At 39.4% G+C, this 25,449-nt stretch overlaps 1 protein-coding gene and 1 long non-coding RNA gene across 7 annotated transcripts in view; one reads left to right on the forward strand and one right to left on the reverse strand.

Annotated features, from left to right (window-relative positions):
- The window catches only part of GALNT13 (polypeptide N-acetylgalactosaminyltransferase 13), a 542,562-nt gene that overhangs the window by 72,134 nt on the left and 444,979 nt on the right, over positions 1-25,449 (reverse strand). The window lies entirely within an intron of this gene.
- LOC140624514 (uncharacterized) lies at positions 4,416-9,725 on the forward strand. Of its 2 annotated transcripts, XR_012023978.1 has the most exons (5): positions 4,416-4,705; positions 4,826-5,707; positions 7,398-7,502; positions 8,397-8,443; positions 8,614-9,725. It is a non-coding gene; the product is annotated as an uncharacterized lncRNA (long non-coding RNA). The 2 variants fall into 2 exon arrangements; XR_012023979.1 differs by lacking the exon at positions 8,397-8,443 and having other exon boundaries at positions 4,417-4,705.

Raw genomic sequence — 25,449 nt, forward strand, 5'->3', positions numbered from 1 at the left:
ACTATTTAATTATTTCTTATTTACTGTCTTCCTACTATAAGTGCTCCACAAAGATAAGGATTATTGTCTATTTTTTATACTCCTAGATCCCCAGGACCTAGAAGAATGACTGGCACATATTAAATAATCAATAAATGTTTGTTAAATAAATAATTAAATTATTCCTTTTAAGTCAGATCAACTCATTCTATGTAACTTTTCATTTTTGTTTCCTTTGTAAAGTTTCCCTTAAATAATTTAAGGTTAATGAATAGACTAAAGCCACAGAGTGATTCTGTTATTTCTTTCTAAATTTAGAATGTTTGGGCTTGATTTTGTCAGGGGAGAAAGTGCAAAGAAAAAGCCTATTTCTGTTTGTCTATCTCAAATGCCAAGAAATTTCTGATGCAAAAATAAAAAGTTCTCGGTGTCAATGAGCATGGGTTATAGATATATGATAAAGGTTGGTCATAAAAGAGACAATGAACAGAACATAGACAATTCAAAAAGAGGAAACCACAGGACTAAAAGAGGTCCTTACTAAAGAGAATTACTATCACATCATGTTTATAATTTAATATTTGTTGACTATACTTACCAGGCTAATGTATATTTTAAATAAACTAGAGTATCTATTATTCTCAGCAAATCATTTCACAATCCTCAAAAATCCTACTTTAGGAAGTTTTTCAGATACAATCATAAGGTCATATCTCAACTGGGTAGAGTCTAACATTCTAGGATACTCCAGATTCTGATGCTAAGAGTATTCAAAATGAGGTCAATGGCAACCCTAATGAATTCTATTTTAGCAAGACTTATTCTTTTATAGATGTGAAATTATGTATTCACTAACTCGAAAAGGAAGGAATTTAAAGTCCTAGGGAACGCACCTGGGAGCCTTTAGATATTTGTTGTAGTTTAGAAGACAAATCAACACTTTTATGCTTTATGTCTTCAACCAAGGCTTACGGGACTGGAAAACTCACAGATAATAGTGTCCTAAATATCTGTGAGTTCTAAGTAAAAAGGCTTTTTGTTTTGATTTTTAAATCTTGTCTTATCTGCCAGATATTCACCCAAAGTTATAACCAGACATTAACCTGTAACTTCTAATTCATTTTCATTCGGTGTGCAGACAGTATGATTTTCACATGAATCAGGATTACAAATTCAAGATAGTTCAGTAAGAGATGGACACCTGAAAATTAGGCTGCATGTACGTCTGCATTCTGTTGACGGAATTTGTTTTTAAATGAAGGCCTTAAATTCTAATGTTCAAAAATCCAAACTACTGAGAGGGAATAGATCTTGACCTCTTTGTACTGACTCCGTGAAAGATTACAGAAAAGGAATATTACATGACATTGTTGTGCCCAAGATCGCGAATCCGAGAAACCCCGAGGAGCCGACCCCGATGCAAACACACGAGGGTTGATTTAGGAGCTGGAGCTTGGGCCCAAGTGTACCCCACACAACGGAGCAGGGACTTGGACCCCGAGGGGGGTTTCAGCTGAGTTGTATGGGCTGGTCTCGGGGACCTCCAGGAGGGGGGGAGGAATCCCTCAAGTCTGTTTACATTTCTGATACGGGCCTTCAAGGGCATTGAGCTCTGTTCTCATTCTAATAGGGGCTTCCTGCCCTTGGCTTGGGCTCTGTTCTTATGCTAATGTGGGGCTTTCTAGGGCGTTAAGCTGTAAGCTGCTTTCTTCCTGTAACTGAAGTAAGGTGAGGTTCAGCTCTTATTCACTGGGGCCTGGGATGGCTGGACTTGTGCTAACGCTGAACTTAAAGTGGAATGGCCTTCATTTGCTCGGCCTCCACAACATCTCACATTGTATATATTGCCTCTAGTGTAGTTCAAAGTATCCCCACGAAAGGACCCTGCAATTATCTGTGTGATGCAACATATCAGCAAGAAGATGTGTCATTAAGTAACATGAGCTGAACTCAAACTAGGGCCACTGTAATGCAGATGGGATTGGTTCGTGAAAAGACAATATTTAGAAAAAAAAATGAGGTCTGTATTGTATAAGTAAAACAGAACATCCCATTACTTTCAATTGGCTTGATATTCCAAGTTAAAGTTATTGTCATTACAGACTTTATTAATAGAACTTTTTGGCTGAGTATATTACCATTTCATATCATTTTTTTAAGGGAAAAGGCAAGGTATGCATTTCTTTTGACTTCCTTGTGTAACATAAAGCGGGGGTTATGTTTTGTAAAATCTGAATGTGTTCATTAACAACTAGAGTCTTAAAATGAAATGCAATTTAAAAGAATTATGAAATCTCCAAGTGGACACACCGGGTTTTGCACTGCCGAAGGCCAGAGAAAATCTAATGTGGACTCACGTAGTCTCTATTACTCAAAGAATCCAGTAGGTGGAAGCCTTTCCCTTTTAAAACTCAAACTGCTTCAAAGGCCTGTGGTTGTGTTTGCTATTCCTGTGAGAGGAGCCGGAAATAGCTGGGTAGTGTGGGGGGTGGGAAGCACTTGCCCTCCTCCTCCTAAGGGCACATCACAAAGACCACAATTGACCGGCTTCGTCCGTGGTTTGAAAATCGCATGATCAAAGGCAAGTTGTTTTGACCCCCATGAGGTGAAAGGGAAACGGAAGAACAAATAAATCGATTGATTTCTGGAGCCGGGCTCTTGGTGGCCGCAGCTTGGTTGTCTTCCTGCATTAGTGTCCACAGGCTTGTTGGCCTCTCTCGGTGGTGAATTCCTTAGGCTGGTGACTACGTCTGTTTCCTTACATCGTGGCTCTTTGCTCAGAGGCGCAGAGGACCCGCCGCCGGTGCTCAGAGCTGCATGGCCCAGGGTCTGTCCCGAGGGCGGCTGCTGAGCGCCCTGCTGGGATCCGCTGTCCCCGCCAGGGGGTCCGGCCCCTCTCTCGGGCTGGTGACGCTGCCTCTACCAGAGTCCTGAGCATGTTGTCTGGGGACGCCTGAAGATTGATCTTACCCTTTGTGGAGGCCGAGAAAATTAGGGCCAGACCCCCTCAGGTCCAGCCGTCCCAGGCCCCGGGGAGAAGGGCTCACTTCAGTTACGGGGAAGGGCAGCCCCGGCCTCGGAAGCCCCACGTCACAGTGAGAGCAGAGCTTAAGACATCCCCCCTTCGGGGGGCCCCTAGGCCAGCCGGGAGCCCTCGGGGTCCAAGGCCCTGCCCTGTGGGGTCCTGGGGCCCAAGCTGGCCGGGGTCCAAGGCCCTGCCCTGTGGGGTCCTGGGGCCCAAGCTGGCCGGGGTCCAAGGCCCTGCCCTGTGGGGTCCTGGGGCCCAAGCTGGCCGGGGTCCAAGGCCCTGCCGTGGGGGGTCCTGGGGCCCAAGCTGGCCGGGGTCCAAGGCCCTGCCCTGTGGGGGGTCCTGGCGCCCAAGCTGGCCGGGGTCCAAGGCCCTGCCCTGTGGGGTCCTGGGGCCCAAGCTGGCCGGGGTCCAAGGCCCTGCCGTGGGGGGTCCTGGCGCCCAAGCTGGCCGGGGTCCAAGGCCCTGCCCTGTGGGGGGTCCTGGCGCCCAAGCTGGCCGGGGTCCAAGGCCCTGCCCTGTGGGGTCCTGGGGCCCAAGCTGGCCGGGGTCCAAGGCCCTGCCGTGGGGGGTCCTGGCGCCCAAGCTGGCCGGGGTCCAAGGCCCTGCCCTGTGGGGTCCTGGGGCCCAAGCTGGCCGGGGTCCAAGGCCCTGCCCTGTGGGGGGTCCTGGGGCCAAGCTGGCCGGGGTCCAAGGCCCTGCCGTGGGGGGTCCTGGGGCCAAGCTGGCCGGGGTCCAAGGCCCTGCCCTGTGGGGTCCTGGGGCCCAAGCTGGCCGGGGTCCAAGGCCCTGCCGTGGGGGGTCCTGGCGCCCAAGCTGGCCGGGGTCCAAGGCCCTGCCCTGTGGGGGGTCCTGGCGCCCAAGCTGGCCGGGGTCCAAGGCCCTGCCCTGTGGGGTCCTGGGGCCCAAGCTGGCCGGGGTCCAAGGCCCTGCCGTGGGGGGTCCTGGCGCCCAAGCTGGCCGGGGTCCAAGGCCCTGCCCTGTGGGGTCCTGGGGCCCAAGCTGGCCGGGGTCCAAGGCCCTGCCCTGTGGGGGGTCCTGGGGCCAAGCTGGCCGGGGTCCAAGGCCCTGCCGTGGGGGGTCCTGGGGCCAAGCTGGCCGGGGTCCAAGGCCCTGCCCTGTGGGGTCCTGGGGCCCAAGCTGGCCGGGGTCCAAGGCCCTGCCGTGGGGGGTCCTGGGGCCCAAGCTGGCCGGGGTCCAAGGCCCTGCCCTGTGGGGTCCTGGGGCCCAAGCTGGCCGGGGTCCAAGGCCCTGCCGTGGGGGGTCCTGGCGCCCAAGCTGGCCGGGGTCCAAGGCCCTGCCCTGTGGGGTCCTGGGGCCCAAGCTGGCCGGGGTCCAAGGCCCTGCCCTGTGGGGTCCTGGGGCCCAAGCTGGCCGGGGTCCAAGGCCCTGCCGTGGGGGGTCCTGGCGCCCAAGCTGGCCGGGGTCCAAGGCCCTGCCGTGGGGGGTCCTGGGGCCCCAGCTCCGCCGCGCTGGCCTCGCTGTGGCTCCCGGGTGCCTCGGACTCGCGGCCTTGGGCACAGCAGCCGGCCTGAGGCGTGGATGCTCGCGTTCTAAATGACTGATCAGATTTAATGATTCCGCTGCGTTAAGGCGCTCCTGGTCGCCGGACCGGCTGGTTCGCTCTCGGTCTCTTGGAAACACTTTCAAACCTCAAGAGACTTAAGATGTCAGCGTTCGAGCGCTTCCCGGCTCAGGGTAAGCGACGTACTTTTGTCAGTTCAAATCTCGATGTGGAAGTCACACTTGGGCAGGAAACCCACACCGTCCCTTAATGCTAAAGGGTCCGCTGAATGCTGATTTCCCGTGTGTCCACAGGTCAAACTAACGCAGGGATGATGCACGAGGGCAACCTGTGCCCCGGGAGCCGGGCCCGGAGACCACACTCCGCACCTTCCACGGACTCGCCTCCCATCAGTCAACGGCGCCCGCTCCCTCTGTGACTCAATTTTGAAGTTGATAGTTAAGCCTTAATTTAGAGCCTTATCTCTGGTAATGGCTCTTAACTGCTTTAACTGCTCATCAGTTTTCCTTGTGCTAAGCAAGAGTCATCAGCTCACATTTCATTGAAAACTCATTTAACCATCTCCCATATGCTTTTAAGGACAAAAAAGCAATACACTTAATTAAGATTTGAAAAACAACAGCTACAACGACTTCTCTAGGTTAATAGTATGTAAGCTATTCTTTCTTCAACAGGCGGAGATCTGGATAAAATATTTGAATGATGTTTACTGAATACTGGAAATTCATCATGTATCCAAATGCCTTACAGCGATGCAATTAAACAATTTTCTAATTTGCAAAATAGAGGGTTTCATCTCCCAGTCAAGCCCCTATTTCTGTACTGCACAAGAACAAGGCAGAAGGAAGCCGGAAAAGGGAGGAGACCAGAAGTAAAGGAAATACCCCGTTACAAGTGGTGAACTGTTCCAGCTGACAAGTGTGAAGGGGGACCTCACAGAAGGCTCAGGAGGGTTATCGCATATTTGAACACAACGTTAGCCTCACAACTTATGAGAACAAAAATAGCACTCAGATGTATGAAATCTGCCTAAATAAGCAAAACAAGGCATGATACACATAAAACCCACAGAGCTATGAGTATCTGTGTTATTACTCATATTCTATTTACAAATCTTTAGAAGTCCTTAAAGCAGTACTCCTGCTACCCATGTAGTACACGGTTACAAAGTCAAGGTAAGATTTGTACCCAAGATGCACAACCGTTTGTTTTAATCATTCTGAGATCAAAACGGAGTTTGTGTCTTTGACTTAGCTGGTTTGTACGACAAAGTAATCTTTTAAATTAATTATTTAAAATGTACACATGAGATGTTCATTTATTTTAAAAGTAGGTATGGCTTCTATCCAAGATTCTGGAGAAAAAGAAAGTCCAGTGATGGGGTTCTTCGGTCTGTCCATATTGTCTTTGTGATCTTCAACAGATAATATATATTTTTTGCACGTCGCTTTTCTTCTTAGTCAACTGGGGAGCTGGACTAGATGATCTGTAAATTACCTTCAAGGTCTGGAATTATTAGAGACATGGGCGGACAGAATCAAAGAAAGAAGGGACAGAAAAAATCCCATTGCCATTCAGATTCAAGTCTCAATTTATTTTTATTAAAAAAAAATTTTTTTTAAAGATTCTATCTATCTATCTATCTATCTATCTATCTATCTATCTATCCAGTGCTGGAGCCGGAGGAGGGGGAGAGACAGAGAGAGAGGAAAAGAGAGACTCCCAAGCAGAAGTGGTGAGGAGTGCAGAGCCTGACAGTGGCCTAGATCCTACAACCCTTAGATCACAACCTGAGCCAAAGTCAAGGGTTGGTAGCTTAACCGACTGAGCCACCCCTCAAGTCACACTTTAAATTTTGAGAACATACATATAATAGAACTTTGATTTTGTCCTGTCCTTCCTGTATTTACTGGAATGTCTAAAACAGCTAAGTTCAATGTTTCTTTTTTTTTTTCTTTCTAATTAATGTGTTTCCTCATATATTATGCCAGATGCCTCAGTCTCAGCATCTGGTAATAAATTACAAGTGCCAAAGCTTTATTACAAAATAAGGAATTCTTTGTACACATTATTAATTTTTCAAACTGTTCTTGTGACTTTAATCGACTTTAGCATTAAAATACTTAGTGAATTATTTTGAATTTTTAAAAACAAAATTTAATTTAGCTTATCTTAATTCCTAGAAACAGTATCCTTTAAAAAATAATGTTCTTTAATATATGTTCTATATATTTATATATTTATATATAAATTTATATATAAATGATGAAATGGAAGGCTAAGTCTATCTTCTAACTTTTTTTTTCTATCTTCTAACTTATTTTAATGTTTTAAAAAGGAAAAAAGTAAATGGAGTTTATAACATTTTGATTATTTGAATTCACCTGTAAAAGGCATGATTTTTTAAAAAAAATATAGAGAAATATATGCTTACTATGAACAACTTCAAATATACAGAAAAGGAAGAAAAATAAATAGTCACACGTAACTCACACTATCCAGAAATAAGCAAAAGTTTTGTTTTTTTTTTTACCACGTTTCAATATTTATATTTATTTTTCATCTAACTGAAAACATACTGCATTTTACATTTTGGAGTTTTTAAATATTTTATTGTACTTTCTAAGCAATTTCATGATGAAAAACACTTTATAAATATTTTAATGCATACATGATAATCTGTTTGATGTACCATCATTTACTCAGGCTCCTATTGTTGACAGATCTTATTCCTGTAAAATATTACAAGTAACCGTGTGATAAATACACTTGTCCATAAATATTTGCATGAATTTTGTAATAATGTGTAAACCTCTTTGTTAATAGGGCTCCAGAGACTAAAAATCTCTTTTCTATTGCCTCTAGTTGCTAAGGAAAATTTACAACCACACAAATAAATCAGCAAAGCAGAAGAAATAGTGAAGTTTTCCAAACCCTAAGATCTTTAGGCCCCCTGGATTATTAGTCTGAGTAAGTTCTATTCTTCTGTCTAGATGAACTTCAAGTTAGTGTGACTATAAAATCTCACTCAATTTGCTGTTTTTATATGTTTTGAATTTGGAATGGATGTGCAAGTTTACCATTTTGTGTAAACCCAAGTAACTTTCTTGTAATCCAAAAAAAGGGGCTTATTTGCTTTTTATAAAGCCATTAAACTTTAGAATCTTCTCAAAAATGTCTGAACTGAATTACCAAAAAGTAGTCTTGTATATACTCCAGTCTTGATGAAAGCATCTCTTCCTTTCTACTATGTTATAATAATGTATTGAATATGATTTTGAACAATAGAGTTCCATTTTGTTACTGTATTTGTCTATGTCAGGTGTAAGCACTTAAACCTACTCTTTTAAATCTAGAAGAGCTCTGTGTTTTTTTTTTTAAAGATTTTATTTATCTATTCATGAGAGACAGAGAGAGAGAGACAGAGGGGGTGGGGGCAGAGACACAGGCAGAGGGTGAAGTAGGCTCCATGCAGGAAGCCCCGCCTGGGACTCGATCCCCGTTCTCCAGGATCAGGCCCTGGACTGAAGGTGGTGCTAAACAGCTGAGCTACCCGGGGCTGCCCTTGATAAGCTGTTTTGAATAAATTGTTCATTCTACCTAAATATGGGATATGTGAGTATTTCTAGACATGTTTTGCCAAGCTTTTGATCACAATGACCCCCAAAGATTAATGTTTCTATGGGAAATAAACATTTAATGAAAGCACTAACATGTATGAGGACTATCTTTTCTAATCATTATGAAAATAGAAGATATGAAAAATTATGGGCAGGTTTATAAAATTGTTTTTGAAAATGAGTTTGTTTGGGGATGCCTGGGTGGCTCAGTTGGTTGAGCGTCCAACTCTTGATTTCTACTCAGGTCGTGATCTCAGGGTTGTGAGATCCAGCCCTGCCTCAAGCTCCATGGTGAGCATGAAGCCTACTTGAGATTCTCTCTCCCTCTTCTTTTGCCTCTCCCCCCGCCACTTGTATTCACATGCTCTCTCTGTCTCTAAAAAAAAGAAAAAAAGGAAAGAAAAGAAAATGAAATTGTTTATTAAACCTAAGGACATGTTTCATATCTTCTCTCCACTCAGGATCAGACTACAGCTGCAAGTCAGGCAAAATGAATTCCTGCACGGTAGAAAATAAAAATGTCTACTCCTGCTAACAGAAGATAAGATACCTGAAATTATACAGTTTTGGGTCCATTTGGCCTCCTCAAGGACTTACTCTTCTTACTATTGCCTATCTTAGCCTTAATCATTAACTTCTCCCTTTCTGCTAGATCATTTTCATACATACCCTCTAAGTATTTTTGATAAAAAAATACAGTCAAAACTACAATAACAAGAGACACTTTTCATGCCATGCTGTCACCTTCTTTCATACACACAAAATAACTTCTGGAAGGAAACATTTGACAAAAGCATTTCTCAATGCTGGCAGCATATTAGAATTCCTGAGGAACTCTTAAAATACTCCAAGCTCTAAAGATACTGCTAAGTAAGCTCTTTCCTCTATACCTTTCCTCCCTCCCAGAAGCTCTGGTTTAACTGATTTGAGATTAGACTGGTTTAGGATTAGACTACCGATAACTTCCAAAGTTCCATAGGTAATTCTAAGATGAATCCAGGGTTGAAAGACATTAGTTTCTATTCTTTTTTTCAATTCCCATCAATGCTACTCCATTGAAACTCTACTACCTGAGGTCACCAATCACTTCCATGTTATCAGATACAATAGTCACATTTTGTCCTCATCTTACCTTCTCTTCAGCATCCCAAGTGACAATTCCCTTCCTGACAGTTTACTTTTTCTCAGCTTCCACAACACCACAGTCTTCTGTTTTTTGTTTTTGTTTTTGTTTCTTTTCTTTTTCTTTTTTTTTTTTTTCCCCGTCTAAACAGTGACTCTGGATTATCTTTGGTGCCTCCTCTTTTGCTAGGTTTTGAAATGTTATTACATCCTGAGGTTCAATTCTGAGAATCTTTGTTTTAATCTAAACTTTCTCTTTAGGGAGTCTCATTTAGTCCAATGGGTTTAAATACTATCTACATAGCTGACTCTCAAATTGTTAACATTAATCCTGACAACTCAATATTTGTAAATCCAACTGCTTATTTGACATCTATACTTGAATATCTAGGAGGGCACCTCAACAACTACAAAATAAAACTCTGGATTCAAGTCTACTCAATCTGAAGCTGCTCTTTTCTAATTTTCTCCATTTATTTTATTATATTTGATTTTTAAAAAGATTTGATTTATTTATTTGAGAGAGAGAGAGCATGAGTGAGAGGAAGAGCAGAGGGGGAGGGAGAGGGACAAGCAGACTCTGTGCTGAGTGTTGAGCCCTTCTGAAGGCTCCATCCCAGGATCCTGAGATCATGACCTGACCCAGACCAAGAGTTGGATGCTCAACCAACTGAACCACCCTGGCACCCCTCAATTTTCTCCATTTAAGCAAATAGGTATCTCTAACCACTCAGTAGCTAATAGTTAAAATTGAGATTTTTTTTTTACTTCTATTTCTCTTATAATTCTCCTCCATCCATCTATTAGAGGGGACCACTCTACTATGATATATACCAGTTTCGATTGCTATGCCATCCTGCTTATCACAGTCCCCTTTAAAACTACCATGAGTTCCCCTTTGGGCTGTGAAAATAGCCTTCAAACTAGTTTTTTTGCTTATACTCTTTCTTCTTTATATTCTATACCCCAAAGAGCCACCAGAGTAATTTTTTTGAAAATTTAAGTCACATTTTAATATGCTTTACAAACCTTCCAAGGAGTTCCTACAACCTAAAATAAAATCAGACTCCTTAGAGCAGTCTAGAAGACTCTGCACTAGCCTGTCTACTTGTACATCTATATCTTGTAACAGTCACTCCCTTATTATGCCTTACTAGCTACTGTGGACTGATGTAGTCCCTCCTCCCCCACATTCAGATGTTGAGACTCTAACCTCCAATGTGACTACATCTGAAGATTGGGCCTTTAGGACATAATCAAGGTTACGTGACATCGTAAATGTTGGTCCCTAATCCGATAGGATTGGAAGCTATGTAAGAAGAGGAAGAAGAAAGATCTCCACACACCCACAAAGAAGAGGTCCTGTGAGCACACAGTGAGATGCTGACAATCTACAAGCCAGGAAAAGAGGCCTCAGCATAAGTCCTCTCTCACTGACACCTTTATCTGGGACCACTAAGCCTCCAGAACTATGAGAAAACAAATTTCTGGTGTTTAAGCCACATGGCCTACAGTATTGTGTTACGGCAGACTGAAGAGACAGGCTTTCTTTCTTTTCCTCAGAAACATCAAGCTCATCCCTGTCTCATGGTTTTGCATCACATCTTCGGCTTGGATCATACCAGATCCCTACCTTGTTGGACCCAGTCGTTGGTTCAGATGCCACTCTCACAGAGAGACATTTCTGAACCACCCAATCTAAAGCATCCATCTCCTCCAGTTGCTCTTACACTATTTTATTTTTTATAGTATTTTGTCTTTGAAATTGTCCTATTTGTTTCCTTGTAAATTATTCCTCTATTCCACTAAGTTGAAACTCCATGAGAGCTGGAACTTCATGTGTCCTGTTCACTGTAATATCTCCAACATTTAGAATACTGTCTAGCATGTAGTAGTTGGCTGACAGATGCTTGTTGAATTACCAAATATCTAGAACTCATAAGAAATTTAATAAAGCCGAAAGGATTTCTGCAAAAGAAGACTAAGTGCATGATCTGAGAGATACTTAAGTGGTTTGAAGGAGCTACATGAGATATTGATACAATAGTGACAAACAGGCATTGATTAAACAGAGGTCTTTGATTTCTTCCTCTCCTGAGAACTGGCTCTGACTGGGTAGAAATTTTGCATAGGTATTGCACTGTTTCTTAAATAATATTCACAAAGCCCATAGGGATTGTGATTTTACTTCATTTAAGAAAACTGAAGCTCATATAACCAAAGTTACAAAGTAAGCAGGATTTAGCCCAGTCTCTGTTCTCTCAACAGTGTCATGCTCAAAGTCCCTTTAGATACAATGCTATTTGAAAGAAATTTTGTCTTTGGCTTTAAAAGTTCCCCAAGGGAAACTTTGTCTTGGATAAATCAAGTACAATCCACAAGAAAGTGAACTTGGTGGCCCCTTAAAGTCTCTACCAGATGCTTATGATTCTAGAATATAATGGAACCTTCATTTAATGAACTGTGGTATAAAAAACCAGCAAGCTCTGACTTGTGAAGGAAGTTAAAGAGAACGGTGCCTCAGTAGCATCTTATTGCCACCATCTCTTACTAGCCACCACAAAGTTGTAGAGAATTTTCTGGGATGTCCTACTGAGGTAATAATTATAATAGTCAACATTTATTGAGTATTTCCCTTCCTAGGCCCTGTTCCCATTACTATTTGATGCAAGTGTTACACCCCATTTTAGGAATGAGAAAACTGAGGCTCAGAAGAACTAACTGTGAGGCATCCAACAAGGCAATGGCAGAAACAGGATTCAAAGATAGGCCCGACTCCAGAGTTCTGGCCCTCTAGGCCAACTCAGCACAACTCCCTGACTCCCATTAGTCGATTCCTCCAAAATAAAAACCCAGTGGTATTTACTTCACAGGTAAAACATAAACAAGGTAATTTTAGGGAGACATGTGATTGAATATCCTCCATAGAAGAATTGCCTTCATCCCACAGAAGCAGCACCCATGGTTCTTTCAGAGAAACCTGCAGCTGGTCAGCCCACTCTCCCAGAGAGGGCTTTGCTATAGATAATAGCAATTGAGATACAATGTTGGTGGGGATTTCTATGTTGAGGCTGGCTTCGTCTGAGCAGTCCCTACCTATGCATTGTCTAAAATTCCAGGGGAACAAGCTCATAGTAAAAATATCAAAAAATATTAATGTGAGCTTTTCTTTTTTTTTATTTATTTATGATAGTCACAGAGAGAGAGAGAGAGAGAGAGAGAGAGAGGCAGAGACACAGGCAGAGGGAGAAGCAGGCTCCATGCACCGGGAGCCTGACATGGGATTCAATCCCAGGTCTCCAGGATCGCGCCCTGGGCCAAAGGCAGGCGCCAAACCGCTGAGCCACCCAGGGATCCCTAATGTGGGCTTTTCATTAGAAAGTTGTAGTAGCAAATTTGTGAGATGACCTTTTTTCATCAGAGCCAGAAATTTTTTTTCACATATTTTATCCAAAGTATTATCTATTGAATTTTCTTTTAATCAAAGTAAATTCATTGGAGACATATACAAATAGTTGGTCCTCAGAGGAAAAAACTCCCCATATTTCAAAATTCATTTTTTACTAAAACCCAATCTTTCCTACCTGTATTACTGGCCTATTGAGTCTTTAAAATGTAGCACTACTCATTTTTCAACCACAAATCAGAAAATATTGTGTGAATCTCTATTATCATAAATTATTATACCTCACTCTTGAAGTTTCTATTTTTTCCCCCAGCATTCCCATTTTCCATGACAAATGTTTTCATTCTAACTGCTTTTGTTCCATTATTATTCTACCTTGGACAATTTTTTATCCTTGCTTGTCATCCAAAAATGCTTTTAGATATCTCTACCTTTCCCACTCTTGCTTTATCAATAGAAAAATTAACAAGGTCATGAAAATTTAGCCTTATTATTATGTTCCCTGTCAGTTAGAATGATCTGGCTTGTGTCATTCGTGTTTTATCTCTTCATTCATGGTTTATACCACAGTTGTTTTATCACCAGGAACTTTCCATACTGCATAAAGCAGATTCTATTTCTACCCATTACAGCAATTCTAATTAAAAAATAAAAAGTTTACTTCTCAATTTTATAGCCTTCAAACTCCCTCCATCATTATATATATATATACATGTACATATATGTTTCTCTTTGATTAGCAACACATATTTTCTCCTGTTCTTTTAGGATTCAACCTTTCTTTCTTTACACTTTTAACATATTTTTAATGGTGGCCTCCAAAATTTTGGCATAACTCAAAGGGTTACACCACTAATAACAACAACCACTTATCGAGATTTTACTATGTCCTAAGCTCTGTGGTAAAATCTTATGTAGACAGTAATTTGAGATAATTTTTTCTATAAAAAGAAACTGAAGATAATGAAGGAAATATTACCTTCTCAATGTAACATTAACTAAAAATTGACAGAATTTGGATGTAAAGGTAGGTATTTCTGATCTGTGCTGCTAACTACTCTACTTTGATTCCTCCAAGTATATGATCAAGAAATTGTATTGTGTCATAGACCAAATCAATTTAGGGCTCTATTATAATATATAATTTGCTTATGGTACCCTAGATTTAAGAAACATATCACAGTGCCCATGATATCTAAATAAATGAAGCTAGAAGGTAGTAGCAATAAAATTCCTTCTCAGTGTCCAACCAGGCATCAGGAAGAGTACTCCATGGTATTTCTTGATTTACATCACTCATAATCCAGTCTAGTCGGTCCTCATGCACTTCATTGTTTGACCCAGTTGTTGGGATTCCTGCACCTTTAGTGACATCTTGGAATTGACTCATATATGACCTCCTGCCTCCAAACTTGGACTTGCTTTTTCTGTGTAACTATTCTGTCCTCCCTGGTGACCTCTTTTTGTATGCTAATTATTGCTCAAATCCACCCAGGTCTCTATCCATTTCATTGAGAGGATTCCCCCTATTGTATGCCAATCCCTGGCCAGTCCCTTGACAGATCACCTTAATTTTCACCTGATAATTTTCACCTGATTAACACTATTCAGAAGTCTTGACATTATATAACACATTTTGGAATTAATGCTGATTTGGAGAGATAGGAACTTGATTAAACAGTTTAACTCATTGTATTTGATATCTTATTAGTTCAAAAGAGAAGAGATGTCTCTAACATCCATACATATATACACATATAGACATACATACATTTATATTTATATTCGTATTTATATAGAGGTATACACATAATTATATACAGGTATTATTGTGTTTATGTATACACATACATATATAATATTTTTCTAAACTATACATTAGACAAAGACAAATTTGGAAACTTTTTTTTTTAAAGGAGACAGGAACACTATTACTATTTCAGATGTAATATCAGATTGGTAACTAGGGCCTTAATATCAATGATAACATCATTATTGGTAACCAGGGCAATTTTTGAGAAGGAAGAAGAAAAATAAATAAAAGAATAGCCCAGGCTGTGATGTGCCACTAAATCTTTCCTAATGGCTTTGGCATAAATCAATGTTAAATGATGTATGTGCACGCAATCAGGAAAATATTTAATGTATTATTAATTAAGATTAATCACAGGAATATACCAACAGCCCTTAGTTCTCATCAATGATATTTATTTCTTAAGTACTCCAGTGCAAAGCATAAAAGCATTAGATGACTGTCAATAGCATTGACTTTATACTAATGGACATAGGGCTAGGTCTCTTCACCAAGCTGGTATTAGGTCAGTTTTCTCTGGAGGGAAACACTCATTACTCTGTGCATTGAAAACATCCTTCAGAAGATTTGGCTATCAGGGGGGATTTCCTTTTATAGAGATAGTTCCTTCTATGAAGTAAATAAGACTGTTTAGTCAGTCAATCAATCTAATTACATTTATTGAATATCTAACAGGAAAGAATGCAGGCGATGGAATCCTAAGCCTATGGCTGTTTCTACTTGCTCTGAAGTATTTCAGTATATAATGTATAGTTTAGAAAAAGGAAACAAGCATTTCCTTGTTTTAGTCAAAATGGCAAGTCTGGGTCCATCCATAGGATAATTGTGCCAGAGCAGCCCACATTACTTTATGGAATAAATATACTTTTGTAAACTGAATCTTAACTGTATTGGGGAAACTTATTCTTTCAAGCAATTTTGGTATGAATCATTACAATAATGTCACATGAGGCTGTGGAACTTTGTGTAGTACAAATGTCACATTCTATAGAGTTGATTTTTTTTATTGTTTTTTTTTAATATTGGGAATTTAAAAAACGGAACAAATCTTTTTTCTTTCTATTCTTTTTTGGTGGTAAAATTGTGTTTTTATTGTTTGTTTAAATTTAAGGTTATAGTTGGGAACAATGTGCATAAAAATATTTATATTCAACAACTGATTGGATTAGGAGAAGAAAATGCCTATTCTTATATCCTCAGAGCCTAATGTGGCAGCAGACATGGTGAAGGTGCTTAGTGAATGGAACATGAGTAAAGAGAACCATTCAAAAAGAAGCAAGCAGTAGAGCAGAATGTGAAAACCACCCCAACTAACTAGGATTCTATTTTTCTCGTGCTAAGTAAGGGTTATTGAACTAGGATTTCTAGGAGGCATTAAATTGGCAATTATATTTTTGCAGGAAAATATAAGAATAATATAAATGCATACGTAAATTCTTACGTAAAATATAAGAATGTACATGCATAGGATAACAATACTTAGTCTTAAAAGATGGATTAAAAATTAATTTCTAATACGCAGCATTTTAGGTGAGATCTGATTTCACTGGGTCCAAAATAATCCAATGATATTAATTTGCTGTACTTTCTAATTCCTATTACAACATTTTCCATCATTTCTTGATGGAGTTCCCTAGAAATGATATGTTCACCCTTCAATCTTCAAGGCCACTCCTCTGTAATCATCAAATTTTGCTGATTTCCCACAGGAGAAGTAATACTGAACACTATGTTAATGCTTTACAAACTTAGGTTAAACGTGTTCTTGCCAAAAATGAGGTTGCATTACGAGGCTCCCAGAATATGTTAATTAAAAATTGTTGCTATTTTAACTCCATGAGATAAAATTACAAATTCCCAGAATTATAAGAGTTGTGAATTATGTCTTTGCCTCAGTGCAGTATCACTTGCCTACAAATAGGTATTCTGGGATAAACTGAATTCTTTGGGAGAGAAAACAGTAATTCATCTCTGCTCAATATATTTTCATTGTATCCTATTCAATACATAAACCGTGTGATTTTTTTGGCTTATGCAATTTGCAGGTGAAGGATGATGGATTTTAAATGCTCTTTACATCAGAAAATAATTATTGGAAGGTAAATGAGATTGTTTCGCTTTTTAGACACCCCTCCCCTTAGTTAGTTTCATCTGATGGCTATAAAGGGATTAAAACTTTTATGCCAACCCACTGAGCAGCACTGAAATGTGATTCCTTTGTAGCAAGGATAAAGCACTTGGGTGATATTTTCAGATGAATAAAGACATTGACTTAAAAACACAATTGCATAAACATGATGTGGAAGGCACAGGTCTGAGGAGTCAATTCAACACTTCTATTTAACTCCAGTCTTTATCTTTTATATTTATTCTAAAAGAGCTTCACATAAAAGCTCCCTCCAGACAAAGAATTTGCCCACATTTAAATTTCAGGCTATAGACATAACCATTTCATTTCATCTTGCTGCTCTTTGCTTTTTTTTTTCATATTTTGGAGTGTGCTTTAATTTTCTTTCATTACTATAATGGGTCAGAGTGTGCAGAACAGTGATTGCAGCAAAATTGCATTTTTAAAAAAGGTCGTGCAATTAGCTGATGGATTGATTGAGATAACTCTGGTTGGCAGAGTCCTCACTAGGTCCATCACAGAAATCCATAGAATAAATGATCAAGACATTTACCCAAAAAAAGATAAAGCAAATGCCATAGACATAATTCAGAGTGCTGTTCTGAGAAGGCTGGAGGCAAGCCAAAGTTTGAGAACATCTGAGCTGTAACGGGAAGACAGGGATGATGAAAGAGAAGTGTTTCAAACTGGAGTGAGCTGGTTGGACAGGCACACATCTGGCTCACCAAGTCTGTCGGGTTTTTGACACAACTAAGGTACTGCAGTGCCAGAGAGTTACAAAACTCAAAGCTGCATTCAGAAAACTTCAGCAAGTCCCAGAGATCAGTGATATCGGGTGAGAAAAAAAGCAACAAAATAGAAGTAATGAATGCATTTAAGCTTAGAAAATATCACTTGGTTCAAGTAAATCAGATATTTAAAAAAAATTCTGGACAATGACAATTTAAAAGCTGTGTAATGAAGTTTGGTACCTCAAAAACAGACTACAAATTTTATTTGTGACAAATCTATTATGGTGAAAACTCAATTAATGTGTTTAGTATTTTAAAGACTTTAAAGATGGATCTGATTATTGAGCCTATAGAGTCTCCTCAGTCACAAAAATAAGTATAGAGAAAATGAAATATGGAATCTCTTCTTTAATGTAAAAGCTTCTATGAGATATATGTTAGGGGTGACTCATGCATTAGCAAGTTTAGCGGGTTAACTTCTGTTACAGAACCACACAGTGTCTAAAACTATAGGCAGTTATTTAGCTCACAGCTCTGCAGGTCAGCAGTTTGGGCTTCCCCTCCCCCCTTTCTTTCCTGGTTCAAGTTTAATCTTGTCTTTGGGAAAAGCTGCTAAACCGATAGGGGCTGGTTTGTGTATGACAATTTCGGGTGGGAAGGCCGGGATGAAGTGAGACCTCTCTGCACACCATCTGTCACCTTTGGACAGGCTAGGACTGGCGTGCTCACATGCCAAGCTTTCTCTACCAAGACAGAGGAAGGAAGCGCACAGTCCTCCTCAGTCCTAGGCTCAGAACGGACATTCTGTCAATTATGCCACAAAAGCAAATTGTAAGAGCAGTCCAGATTCAAGAGGTGGAAAGACAGGCTCACTTCCTGACAGGAGCGAAGCATTTGTGGTCATTTCCTGGGGGTTAGAGTAGAAATTTCTAAGGACCATTCTGATTCTTCTTGCCCATGTAATAATAATAGAGTACTATCTTTCTCTGTGGCCACTTCGCTCTTTACATATCTTGCCTGCCTACTTTACTCCTTGTTTTCTGTTTCTACAGTGATAGTCCAGTCAGTGTCAATTGCCTGTGATTGCGTTTAGTGGTGGTGGCACCTCTTACTCAGAACTGTGAATAAACTAAATCGAGTTTGGCAGTCAAGGAAGAGTTACCTTAGGAAATGGGTCTAATTAGTTTTCCAAAAATAAATCAGGCCTTAGGGGAGTACTAGTAGCTAAACCATGAAGTCCCAGGAAAGTCAGCACTAAAATTCAAGGATTAGGAGTCACCGTTCAAGGCCAAGGTGGATAATATTAATAAAAAGACTGGTTTTCTACATTCAAAGGCTAAGAAATTGAGTGGACATTATTATTTTGCTAATCAACATAGCATAAAAATAATAGGTAGCATCTGTTAAGCACTTCACTTATCACACAAAGTAGGCTAAGTAAGCTCTTTACATTTAGTCTGAAGGCAGTTTTGTGAGGTAGACACTATTTTTAAATTATTATTAAGTTACATTACATTTTATAAATCATTTTAGTTTCATACAAGAGGAATCTGAAGATTAGAGAATACCCTGTATTATAGCAAGATGAAAAACTTTATACACCTGTTAAGTGGTAGAGCTAATATTTGAACCCAAGACAGTCTGACTCCTTATATTTTGCTTTGAATCACAGAATTATATGTCCATTCCAAAAAAGATTACAGCCAAAAGAAATACTAGAGACAACCTAGTTACATTTTAGAAAGGTTGATAACTTAAGCCAAAGTCACATATTTGGGCAGTGTCAGAATTAGAACCATGATATAATTTAGGTCACACACACACACACACACACACCTACCTTGAAAGGAATGTTTATAAAACACACACGTGTGCGCACACAGTATATAGATACAGTGTTCTATCTGTTGATCTATGCCTATTTATCATTATATCCTACAGTGTTGATCACATTCTGCTCAATAAAATCTTCCTTAAACTTAAATAATCAAACAAAAATAAATAAGATGTTCTTTTAGGTGTTTTAGTCTCAAAAATACACAGGAAAAAGTGTCTGTTCAGATCTATCTTCTTTCCTCACCAACTGCTCCAAGCTCCAATTACCCTTCTACATGATGCACTGTATTTTCATTTCCCTTGCTTTATTGAATTCCCTAGATTTTTCACCAATCCCGTCTTCACCCTGCTATCCCAAACCTCCAAAGTACAGTTCATCTTTATGGCTAACTCAGATGCAATAACAGCCCTCGGATGAAGTAATGTCACCCTCTCTCCTCTGACTTCTTGGAGCCTTGTATTCACATAGCTTGCATAGGACTCATTGCCTGATAATTATCATGATCACACACCTAACAGTTCCTTGAAAGCAGGATGTCTGCTTTATGTTTCTTTAAATCCCTGGTGCACAGTATACTAGTCGGTACAAATTATATACTCAGTAAAAGTTTACTGAGTAGTCTCATTTGTGAGAACAGCCTTTCTTTGGGACATCCATCCACCCGCAGGTACACTGTTGCAAATCTCTCACTCTGTAAATGGACATGGAGTCAGAAGCACAGCCCATTGATGAACACTTCCAGTGGAAAAACAAAAGCCCACAGTCGTTTTAAAATATGTTTTGGGGATCCCTGGGTGGCGCAGCGGTTTGGCGCCTGCCTTTGGCCCAGGGCGCGATCCTGGAGACCTGGGATCGAATCCCACATCGGGCTCTCGGTGCATGGAGCCTGCTTCTCCCTCTGCCTGTGTCTCTGCCTCTCTCTCTCTCTCTCTCTCTCTCTCTGTGTGACTATCATAAATAAATTTAAAAAATTAAAAAAAATGTTTTGCTTTCTGCCAAAGCAGTACCTTGTACTGGAATAAAACCCAATCTTCTGTACTGCCTCTGACACCTTCCTCTCCTGTCTGGCCTTTCTAAACCTCCACGATCCACCTAGGAATAGGAGATTGTCAAAGAATTGCCTATTCCCTTAATAATCAGGAACATGAATGTTTAGACGGTTTTTGTGTTAAAGAACAAGCTTGAATGAAGAACCAATGAACTGTATCTGGATTATCATTTTCTTAACATTGTAAGCAACAGCAGTAAACTAGGACATAAATGTTAATGATTTTCCTTTAACTGAAGCCATCCCATCAGCACTCTTGCATTCAGAGCAATGAGTAAGCTACTGTAACATATGTATATGTGAATATTTGCAAACACCCCATCTAGGAAGAAAAGCAGTCGATGTACTACTGTATAACTCAAAAGAACACGATTATCTTTCTTTTTTTACAAGATTTATTGCCAAGCTTTTTTTTTTTTTTTCAGATTTGCTAAAATTCATTAACTACATTTTCAGAGACACAATATGGTCCCTTCATCTGATATTTATATATCTACTCATTAAATCATAGTATCGTTTGCAATGCTTATTTTTGAGATCAAGAGCTGCGTTTTCATTCAGTTCACCTTAACAGATTGCCTTAGACAGCATTCTATCACAATAGGTTTAAGAAAATAGCCATTCTAACTCACAATCCATTTTACTGAGGAGCAGCAATCTAATTCACATTGATTTTGAATAAACCTTTACATACCCATCTGCTCCATTTTAAGCTGGACTTGTACAAATCACTGCATCAACATGCACTAAGTAATCAATGGGTAAGGAAAATCATTATTTACTGCTCAGTAATTGCATTTACATTCAAATAAAATATAGTAAAATGTGCAAGGCCATTTTGGAGAAAGAACAAGTGACCCATGAGTCACAAGCAGATTGCCTTCCTTTTAGTAGAAGAGCTGAGGAATTTTACCAGAGAAGTAAAGAGAAAGTCATAAGTTTCATAATAGCCTAGTTTTAGCCTTCAAGGACCAACATAGTTGTCAATATTTTCATGATCTTTCAATCCTAGGAACCCTCCATTTGATAAACAGCAGTCCCAGGAACAATGGCTCCAGGTACCAGTCCTCTTCTCTGGATTATGACGAGCTCCAGTGCCGATCTGGTTTCTGCCCACCTGCTCACTCTTGGCTCTGAACCCTCACTTTAACTATCCCTCTTGTTGTTTGAACTTGGATTATATAGTGGGTCTCTCTACTGTCTAAATCTGTTCTCCCTAGTGGGTTATAGCTTGGACTCAGCCCACTCATCCCACTAATGCTCTGTCCTTATGACCACCTCTAACAGGATACCTGGCCTAGTTCCAACTCCATCTGAACTCCCAACTCTGGTCCCATTAGTTCCAGATTGCCACTGTAGGCCTCACTGTGAAAGGTCAGAAGGGAGTCAAACAACAGCAATAGGAACAAATGAAATACCTTGTTATTTTGATTCTCCACACTTTAGTAAGGCAGTCCTATGAGCAGCAGGATAGATAAGCCTAGGTTTGTGCCACACAGCATAATGGAACAGATGGGCTGTGATGAAATTGCCCATCAAAATTTGTTTTGTCCTATTTTATTACAGTGATTCAGGCAAGGAATGTAGATTGAAATAAGGAATGGCTGAAAATAGGTTCTGTTTTTAGTGAATTTCAGAGAGGTAAAAAAAAAAAAAAATTCATAGTACCATGAGTGCAGGCCACACATCTCATTCAGTGTAGCTTCTTATATAGACTAAAAGAGCTGGAGACTGCACTGGGGAGTATCTGAGTAGTAAAGCAAGATGTATACAAATTGGAATAACATAAAGAAAACAGGCAAGTACCCTGTTTAAAGATCCTGCAAATCTGTGAATCAAATCAGCAAACAAAAACATATTTTGAAAAATGAAAAGATGTTAGTCCTGAAGGAAAAAAAATAAACAAATAAACAAGGCCAAAATAGCACTAATTATGCTTCTTTTGTGTGGTACTTTTTAAACTTTCCTATTGTTTGGAGTAAGTTATTAAGTTGCATGAAAAAGTCAAGTGATTTGGAACTTATGTACTGTTTTAATACATAAGGCACTATAAAATTTAAAGAAAAGTAAATGTAGTTTTATGTTTGCATATAGAATTGGCTTAGAATGATAAGTGATCTCAGTCTGCCGATCTTCAACCAAAGCATCCAGTAAAATGTAATCAACTCTGAGTTCACATAATGAAAGAGTAGAGAAAAAACTTCTTTTGGAAATACCAAAATTTACTTAAAATAATCATCTTACGACATAAACAACAGATTCTTCTAAATGAGTGATTCACTAAAAGAAATAAGAGGGAAGAAAGGTTAACATCAAAGATAACTGGATCCCTCTTCCATGGTAAAAAACTTGCTGTTTGGAAGAGCAGTCTTGCCAGTTTTAGTGTACCTATGTAGTGCTCCGTGTAATCCCTGTCAGGGCAAAGCAAATAAAATGATTTTATGAGGTATCCTATTAAGTAATTCTATTAAGCAATATGCAAAAATGTTTACATTCTACAGAAATATTTAGTTTGTAAGGGCATTGTCCATGTGAAGCTCAGATATGCTCAAAATCTATGGAGTCAGAAGACAAGAGAATTAGAGGTAATAAAGGAGGAAATTTAAAATATTAATAGTTTCATTTAGTATTCATTTAATCAGTAGTTTATTTTATAAAGCCATAAACATAACAGGGCTGCATCCTGCCATTTTTTATCTTCTGGAAGGCATACACCAAAAGATCGATGATATCTATCTATTCCTGCCATTGCACCAGCTAAATGTCCGACATGACTGACAGCGATGTGTTAGAGAATGTCCTGATCACCTCCACTGAATGATCATCTCTGCCTCTACTACCGGTCAGCTCAAACAGCTGTAGATCCGTTACAGATGGCGAACGTGGAAGATCAGAGGATTTGAGTAGCTTGCTCAATGTTACAGAGAATTTCAAAATCAAATCTTTCTCCAACTGCTCTCCACCAAGCACAGTCTCATGATTGCCTCTTGCTAGTAACTAAACTTAGCTAACTAAAGATTTTTTACTCCTTAAATATCAGAAGCCCCCTACACCTCCTACACCGAGCAGGTAGTCAAAGAAGAACCAGGAATGGTGGGATCCCAAGCCACGCAGTAAACTCTAATAAGGTTACAGAAACTCCCAAGGAAGAGATACAAAGTCAATCGGAAGATAGATCTACTTTCTCTAATTCCTAATTTGATGTTTTTTAACATACTGCCTGAGTCTCCACACCTTTATTTCTTTTCAATCAACCCCAAGGTTAATAGAAACAGGTGTTGTCAGATATCCATAGTTACCTAGATCATGTAGAAAACCAAAAGCTTTTTCTTAAACAGATAACTGTGTCAACTAGTGGAAAACATGATTTCTAGGTGATATGGTACATATCAATTTGAATCTTAACAGCTAAATATGTATTTAGTGTGCTTCAATCTATAATTTCATAGTTTAAGCCCCAGTTAAATTGTGATGATATTTAAAACCAATTTAAATAAAAAATAAATATAGGTTAGGATATGGCAAAAATAATAAACGATGCAAATTAATGACAGGTTTGGGGAATATCAATCTAAAGTAGAATACATTAACATGGAAAATTGAGAAAAGTGGTTATTTACCAAAAACTGTACCAGTGATAGGGCTTCCTAAGTAGAATAATTCAGTAAAAGTGATAAAATACTTTACCTAAATATGAAATATGCTAGAGTGCTCCATAATATTCAACCTATAAAGTTTTTTTCCAAAATAATTTATTTCTCATGCATTGCTTTATTGCTATATTGATTTCAAGAAATGATTAAAAAGCACTTTTTCCATGGGTCTCGGTTTCTCATAACTAATATCCAATCTGAGCAAATTGAAAACTGGCAATTCCCAGGCTCTTAAGTGAAAACACAGGATTTTAGAGTCTGAGTTTAGAAAAAATCAGAATAATACACTGGAGGCACATTTCTTCAGGTTTTTATCCCAAAGAGTGCTAAGAAAAGTCTACCTAAAAGCAGTTAGATTTAAATTTACTTGATGAATAGCAGAAAGCTAACAGGAAGATCTGTAGATACCTTTGTTGAAAATAAAGCAAACAGGGTTTTAAGCCAATTCTGAGAGGCTTTGCTCACAAATAGTAATAAAACAGTGATCAAAGAGAAATCATTAGAAATTGTGTTTAGTAGAGATTTAGTGAACAATATCAGACCCAAATGAAGTCAAACAGACATGTGTGAAACCATTTTAACTTCAAGGGAACTTGATGACAACGAAATTCTGTTCTCAGTAAGAACAAGTGGCAAAGACATTGGCAGAAAGAAGCAGTACTGGGACTCTAACTCCTACCATTAATGAGGGAATTTACATCTTGCCTTTGTTATATTGGTAGCAAGAGGAAAAATGTAACTTCACAGTCCATCATCAAAAATAATGTGATTTCAGAACATAGTGTCTGAAGTTCTAGAACATTATTAAACAAACAGTTTTGCTTGAGGAAAGTACTTATTTTATGCAGTCTCCTAAACAACAAGTTGTCCTGTGGATGCTACGAGATTTTATTATTACATTTATAAATAAACTCTAGGGTTATCAGCTAAGCATATCAGCAATAATGAAAATCAATTCTTCATAATTCTATAATAAACTTTTCTGATTTATATTTTATGTTTTTGTTTCATATGTATGATTTTAATTGTTTTTTAAAATGTATTTATTTATTTATTAATGAGAGACACAGAGAGAGAGGCAGAGACACAGGCAGAGGGAGAAGCAGGCTCTCGGTGTGGAGCCCGATGTGGGACTCGATCCTGGGACTCCAGGACCACGACCTGAGCTGAAGGCAGGTGCTCAAACACCGAGCCACCCAGGAGTCCCTTATATATGATTTTAAAAGGCAGTGGCACTGTAAAATGTAATATACTTCTTAGGTATTACCCACCAATATCTGAAACATGTTTCCTAAAGACAAATCTCAAACAATGTCAACCAGAATTGCAATTCATCTCACATGGCTTAAGACACACTACATTTGCCTAAAAAGAAATAATGATCAATTTGTCTATAATAGTGGAAATTCAACCTGTCAATATACATAGCAATAAATATGTTTAAAGATTTGGGGCCTTCATCAATACCTATGCTATGAGTATATGCCAAATACCTATTAGGCACCAGAATCAAATATGTCTCATTCACAAACATGGGTTTTCCCCACCAGTTTCATTAA

Source organism: Canis lupus, chromosome 34, assembly GCF_048164855.1.
Source record: "Canis lupus baileyi chromosome 34, mCanLup2.hap1, whole genome shotgun sequence".
In the NCBI taxonomy this organism is placed as follows: Eukaryota; Metazoa; Chordata; class Mammalia; order Carnivora; family Canidae; genus Canis; species Canis lupus.